The 7,887-nt window shown below is 42.3% G+C and overlaps 1 protein-coding gene across 1 annotated transcript in view; it reads left to right on the top strand.

Annotated features, from left to right (window-relative positions):
- The window catches only part of LOC309690268 (dedicator of cytokinesis protein 9), a 76,516-nt gene that overhangs the window by 7,171 nt on the left and 61,458 nt on the right, over positions 1 to 7,887 (top strand). The gene's annotated exons all lie outside the window — the stretch shown is intronic.

Raw genomic sequence — 7,887 nt, 5'->3', positions numbered from 1 at the left:
AAAATAAGTGTTTGCAACATGATGTCCTCCAATTTTAGCCACGCTATCAACCTGATGCTGACTCTTTGTCTGTTACGCAAACTTCTAAATGGAAAGGTTTTAGCACAGGCATGTATTTTTCTGCATTGTCCTCTTGGGATGAATTCTACATCCCAGAAATCTAGAAGGATCGTCCAGTTGAAGTTTTACTTTCTCCAAATATACCTGCAGCCCTAACTCATGAACTAGGACAGTTAAGACATATCAGCACTCCTGTGCCTAATCCTACATCTCACATTACTCACAAAATGTAGATTCTTATTTTAGTATTTGCTCTAAATCTGTCATTCTCTCTAATGCATACAGTTATCTTCTAAGAATAGACCCACATTTCTAACGACAGTCGATTCAAATGCTTTCTCGTTTAGCCTCCCCTCCATCAGAGCCCTGAGAAGTAGTCTTTGTTGGCCTAACACTTGTATGAATGGCACCATTACAAACAAGTCTTTACATGGCTCAGCCCACACTGGAGTAAGTGAATGAGAAAATGTATCTGGCGTATGGATACTCTTGAGGCCACCATCACTTATTCATTAGTTTTGCAACAGGCCGAGCAGAGCAGAGAGGTGATCCTAGTCCAGCCTAAAACCCCTAAGGCAAAACTGTCACCCTCTGCGTGCAGGCACAGGCCTACAGATTAAGCTCATTGGATTAAATCCTGAAAGCACGACAACTCCCGTGACTATAGACTAACACGTCCGTGTTGGCTCATGGAAAATGTCTAGAAAGAGCAGACTAATGACTGGCAAATTTCATTTTAAGACCCTGCATGTTTCTTTTTTGTGAGGATTTAGTCTCTATCCCCCTCATGGTTTGCCTATAAAAGTGATGTTTCCCTCCCATCTTTTAATGCAGCTGACCATTAACTCTTCATTGTGGGAACGTGTCTGTTGTAGCCAGCCAAGAAGGGTGCACTGCAGAATAACACTCCACTTTTTTCTTTTCTGAATCAATGGAAATTGAAAGTAAAGTAAATGGTTTGGAGGTTTTGAAGCGTGGAGTTGACTCAAAGTTTAACGTATTCTGCTTGGTAAGGTTTTAAAAACTTGTATTTTTGAGTGCTAGTAGTCATAGGGATGGAGAAACTGAGTCTATTAGTCTGGAAACTCATGTCTTTTCTAACTAAAACATCTTGATAAAAGCTGATGGGTTTATATGGACTCATGTATAGATGTTAATGGCTTTCTCTTGACTTGTTCTGGAGTCACCACGAGGTCAACATTTGTGGTTTTTAGTGGAGCTATTTGACCAGTAACTAAAGTAACAACTTACAGTAGTCTGTTGTCTATATAGTGTGTTTACTTGACAGGTGATAAGTTCAGTTTTTAATGTAATAATGTTATGTGGCTCAGATGACTCCAGTATGTCCCAGCTAATAGCTAAATGATCTGTCTGCTGTTTGGTTCTGAGCAGGTATACTACAGCAGGTAAACAATGCTGTAATCCAGCGTACTGTTTGGCTGTCTGGGCCAGAAAATGTAAATTTTCAACCAAACAGTGAACTGAAACTCTCTATAAAACTCTATAGTCTTATGTCACTGTTGTCATCCAATGTATTGTTATCTTAAAAAGTTATCCAGTCAGTAGAATTACTTAAAATAGAAGCATCTACTTTTTGCTTTCTTTTCACACCTGTCTGTTTTATCACTCATGCCTAGTGTCAAGCAAAGAGTCCGCTCTGCCTGAGAGTGACCTCCCATCACACTCGGATCAGCTGAGGGCAGATATTGTGTTTCACAAAGGGATGGATTAGCACATAATTAGCAAATACAAAAGCTGGTTTCCTGTATTGATTCAGATCTATGACTGTATAAATTAACTATAAATGGAGAGGATGAGCTTGTTCTGGCCCTTGCAATTCAAAACCACTTCAGTCAGACTGGACAGCAATTTTTTTTTCTCTCAACTGGAGTCAAAATGACGATGGATATTCCTGTGACGTGTGTGAGGAAACTACAGAAGATTCTTGCTCTGTGTCTATATTTAATTGTTATGTGACTACGCTGATGAAAGTGAAAGTTGCTTCTGATGTTATTGTTCATGTGGGATTTCCCTGAAAGTTGTTCTGGCTCATAGGTGTCATCAGCTGGGCAAATAGATGAAGCTTAGAGGCACCTTAACATGTAGTTAAAGTGAGCCATCGCCAATGATTTCCCCCTCCCTCCTATAGTGCCTGCTGTTAGCTTAATTAAACCAAGTCTAAGTTCTCAGAATTCACTCTTATAGCATTTTCCACTGTGTGGATGGGACCTGCCAGCCAGAGGGGATGAACTATAATGACTTTTCACCAGGCCGACTGCATAGCTAGCATTCCTCGCTTGGACACAGTGTAGGCCAGAGTGGGATAGTGAGGGGGAGGGATGCAACCTACAGAGGGCGGAGCAGGGGAAGATGGTTTTAGGGCACGGGTTTCACCTTACCTTTTATACCTTACCATTTTATAAGGTATTATTTTTATTTATATATATATATATATATATATATATATATATATATATATATATATATATATATATATATATATATATATATATATATATATATATATATTAGGGGTGCAACGATACACAAAATTCACGGTTCGGTTCGATACTTTAGTGTCACGGTACGATATTTTTTCGATACAAAATAAAATGTTCATGCCTTTTTAATTTGTCATTTATTAAAATTATAAATATATATTTTAACTCAAAAGTACAGTTTTTAAATTTAACCCTAACCCTTGTGCGTGTTTTTTTTATTTTGACAGCGAATGCGCACCTGCTGACCACTTATGTGCATCCCTGGTTATATAGCTCGTCATATCGCAGCCACAGAAATTATTTTGTCCATGAAACCATAAAGCTGCACTTTCTTTTTGCCTTATAGTCTCATTTGTCATAACTTCTCCGTTTTGTGGTAAGCTTTTCTTTGGCTGTCACTTCTTCACCCTGACCTGTCTTATTTGGCTCAGCAGAACTGAAATATAAATCCTGCTGCTTTTACACACACACTCACATAAGCTCAGCGATTCTCTGCGCGATCAACCTCTCACATGTTTAAGCTTGCTGCGGGAGATTTCACTTGTCATGTTTGCATAGTAAGCTAACGATTAATAAGACGATGTCAGAGGAATTGGTGCACAAATTATCATCACTCACCAATCAGTACTGTCGCTCTCTCTATACACAGTTCACGCGATTGCAAAGTGAAAGCAAAAAACAAGCGCAAAGTCAAACGTGATTTCAATATGTCACATATTGACAGTGGCTCACCGATGTCAATGACATAATTACCCAGCTACATTTCCGAAAGAATGCAAAAGCATTGACATATATTTTTCCTTCCTACGATAGGCCGATGGGCAGGGAAGAGATAGATTTTTGTAGCCCGACTGGAAAAATCTCTAGCCCCAGGACGTCGGGCTAGCGATTTTGCAAGCCCTGTATCTGATTGAGGAATCACTCATCTTTGGAAAAGAGAGTTTATTACAGAAAAATGGCTCTTTCCAAAATAAAAGCTATACTATCCGCTTCTTCTGGGCTATATTCTCAGCAGCATAAGGAGAATCATGTGCTAACAGCTGTCTAAATGACTCGGCTAAAGTTAGTAGCATGCTTGTTGTTTTTGTCTTTGCACTAGGATGATGTCGGCGTAAATGTGCAGTCATATTCGTTGTGTTCCCACTAGTGCTTTCATGTTAATCTCGTTGAAATGACCTTAACGCCACAACACGGCAAATCTCCGTTAACGAGCTACCGCCGATCGCCCCCTGCATGGGGCTAGACGGCCAATACGTTAATGAGCTAACTGCGCTAACACACTAGTTCCCACCCATGTAATTGAGCATTGCATGGCACATCCAACATATTGTTTTACTTTAGTCCATGACTCGCTTACCTTCAGGGTCATACGTCACATGAAAACCAAAATAATTCCAAACGCCAGATCTGAATGAGGGTGGGGGAGGTCCATGTTGCAAGGAGAGCTTAACTTCTGTCTTGCTAGCTTGCCCTGCGCTCTTCCTTCTGACTATGCTGTCTGTGTTGAGCGCTCAGTGGATCTGCGCTCGACAGTGCAGCCTAGGCGGAGTAGTCGAACGCAGATTCACTGAGCGCTCAACACAGACAGCATCGTCAGAAGGAAAGTTGATAAAATAAATTACAAATGTTGTATTGTTCGATACATATGCGTACCGAACCGAAAGCACTGTATCGAACGGTTCAATATCGATACGAATATCGTTGCGCCCCTAGTATATATGTATATATATGTATATATATGTAGAGAGAGATAGAGATATATAGATCTGTCTGTCTATAGATAGATCATAATGCTTAAAATAAGGGGAATGGAAATCAAAGGTGGCTGAACAGTAATTGTTCTAAAATGTCAGGATTTGAGATGGAACGACCCGACATGAACTGAGGTGAAGGTGGCTGATGGACCATTATCTCGTTCCCATCTAGAAATTTATCTCCCACAACCAGGTTAAAAGCTGTCTGAGAGGTCAGGAGGTGATTAATGGGATTTGAAGTTCAAAACAAAGAGCTGGAAAAAAATTGCAAGTCATAGCGTCCCACAGTGTGAGACGCTTCCACCAAGACACAGTGTTTGTGTCGGTGTATACTTATTCTGTCAAAGGCCGAGCGCTTCCATACAAAGTTTTGACAAGCTGTTGGATGTAAAAGGAATGTTAATGAGTTTCTGTAGTTTCCCATTCAGTAAAAAAACATTCCACATGAAACACTGAGTTCCTATTTTTCTTTTTCCTTGTAAAGCTGACATAAGCCTATTGTGCGCTCCCTGCCCACAATAAACAAATGAGTTGTATTTTAAGTGACACATTCACTGAGGTTTGGGGCTGTATTGCTAAACGGTCCTTCATCCTCTGTTATATCAGCTGACATTCACAAAACTGAGAAGGAGGAAAGCCGCACAATAGCTTGAAGACTCAAATGAACGTCTTACACAGTAAGCAGTCATGTGACCTTGATAATGTGTGTTTGGTTGTTCTGTCAAAGCCTGTGTGTTCAGGAGAGAGACCCAGCTCTCCTTCAGGCTTTGTTTTTTGTTTGCTTCCTGGTTGTTTTCCAGGGGCTTAGCATCAGGAGGCTGGATTGTATTACAGAGTGAGCAGTATGCTGCCACAGTGTGCCTTGCCAGGATGGATAAATAAAGTTAGCTGCATGGTGCTTTATGGAGAAACAGCGGTGCGGCCATGTGCCTGAAGGTCTGTATGTGAACCTGGACCGATTAGAAGAGCGTTGCTCTGTATGAAGTGCTTTAAAACAGACGCTTCTTGTGACGGCAAGCGTTAAACATGCAGGACCGCAGCCCTGTTCTCCACTGTACACACTCCTGCACAGATAAACAGCTCAGTATCCCTGACTTGTCTTAATCTCCCTTTAGACTCTCTACTCTGTCTTAAGAGCAGCAACAACACCCTCCACTTAGAACACTGTGTTGGATTTTCTTCACCCGCTGGACTAATTAGATGTTTCTCAAAATGTGGCATAAGCCTTAAATGACTAAGAAACAGTTTCTGGATGATGTATTCAAATTTAATTGCAGATGTAGCATTCATTTTTTGGAAAAAAGTTATCCCAAGAGAATTCCTAAAGATTGAGGAAAAATGTCAAATCCATCTTAGTTGCCAGGCAGCCGCACTGCTCACTGTGTTATTAACCTAATCCAAAAAGTCTCATAAAATGCTAACAACAGAGAAATAAGCAGTGGCAAATAATGAGATTTTCTTGTCATGAGAGGTCCCGCTGTGTGTGTGTCTGTGTGTGTGGTTGTGTTACTGCAAGATGACAGGGGGCTGTTGCTGAAGGTGGCATAGTCAAGACGCACATATAGCCTGTGAAATAAAGGCTTCAGTAATACTGACTGTACTACTAATGGTGCAACTAAAAGAGACCCGTATCTCACAACATGTGTTTCCTCTGTCAGGAAGGGTGGGGGCCTCTGAGTGGGGGTGTCAGGGAATAGCTTGATACAGGTGCCAGCAAATGTGAATACAACAGGAAAAAGGCGGTGTGCCATTCCTGGCTTTCCACTCAAGCGGAGCAGGGCTGATAAAGCAGTGATTGCCTTGTTTTAATGGTCTTAGTGACTCAAATGTTGATTATTTTTCTTCTAAAATCCCAGTTTATTGCTTATGTATACTATGCAGTTATTATATGCTGGTGTTTGCATGGAAATAAAGATTTGATTGACTTAAACTCACCTTAATTTATATGCAGGGGATTTAACTAAAATATATTGGATAATATGATGTTTGACCATGGCTGTTTGGGGCATAATCTATAATTGTTCGTCGATTTTTGTTATATTCTCCGAGTTTGTATAGATCGCATAGATGGATTTGGCCGTTTTGTAGCCATGACTTGTGACAGTTCCTTGCACCAGTTGTTTGTGGCCTTACTGGGCAACTGTGTAGTACAGTAATAAAGCTAAATCCAGTGCCACTGTTTAACTGTGCAGGTGCACGGGCATGCGTTGCTCTCCTTCATCCTCTGTTTCCCTTGATTGTCAGTAGCGCTCATTGAACCAGGCTCAACAGGATTTCCACTGATTCCAAACAAAGAGCCAAATGGGATTAGCTGATCCTTAAGGGTTCCCAAACTCCTCCATTATCCCTGCCCTGTCTCCCTCCTGCATGTTGCCAAACCGCAAAAGGCTGGCTTTTTCTGAACAGCAGATATGAAAGATTGCCACCTTATTTTTATTTCCTCCCGTTTACATTATTAGTGTTCACAGCTACACGTGTAACTGCAGACCTTTGATTACACTTTCACTTAAACCCTGTATCACGCTCTTCTGCATGTGACCATGGTTACGCTCTCCTCCGAGGGTGCAATGTGTCAATTTCCTGGTATTCTTCGTATTTCTCTCACCTGAGACCTTTTACAACGAGACCAAAAAAACATTAGCAATCACTAACAGCTTCTAAGGGGAGTGTCGACACTCGGGACTCGGCCCATCATGATCTTCTGATCAGTAATCCTGTAGGTGATGCTGTCGTACGTCTGGCTCCATGGCCCACAGCATTATGTTGAAGACCACAGTATAGTGGAAGTTGTACATATAATAAACAAACTAGTTTCTGTTGTAGGTTTTTCGTTAAAGCATCACGGCAGTGTTTGGTAAGTCCACTGTTGAAAGTATTTAATCCACCCTGTCTAAATGGCTTTCACTGAAGGACTTTTGAAAAAAATCTTAGAACAGACCATCTGTTGGAGTTTTCCGCCCTAATGCTGTGTGAGGATATGGTGAAAACCATCACAGGCCACAACACCAAGAAAAGCACAGTGGGGGGGACTGTGGAGAAGGCAAACGAACTCAACAACTTCTTCAACAGGTTTGACCAGCCCACAACCCCCCCACCCTCACCCTCACCTTCACTACAGAGTCCTCTCCCCACTCTCCTGCCTCCCTCGCTTCCCCCCCTTCCTGACACCATGACACCCCCCTCCTCCAATCCCTCTCTCAGCAGCAAGACATCTCCCCCCCTCCCCTCCTCCCAAACATCTCCCAGTGTCACAGTGGATCAGGTCAGGAGGCAACTGAGGAAGCTTCGCCCCAGAAAGGCAGCAGGCCCAGACAAGGTGTGTCCTAGGATGCTTAAGGCGTGTGCTGCTGAACTTGGGGAGCCGCTACAACGAGTCTTCAACCTCAGTCTGCGACTGGGGAGAGTGCCCGCCCTATGGAAGACATCCTGCATCGTCCCGGTCCCCAAAAAGAACCGGCCCAATGAGCTGAATGACTTCCGACCGGTGGCACTGACGTCACATCTTATGAAGACTCTAGAGCGGCTCTTCCTCAACCTCCTCCGACCACAGGTACAACATGCCCAGGACCCAC

This window comes from Aulonocara stuartgranti (genome assembly GCF_965226115.1).
Source record: "Aulonocara stuartgranti genome assembly, chromosome: 16".
Lineage (NCBI taxonomy): Eukaryota > Metazoa > Chordata > Actinopteri > Cichliformes > Cichlidae > Aulonocara > Aulonocara stuartgranti.
This window is presented reverse-complemented; position numbering and strand designations above follow the sequence as displayed.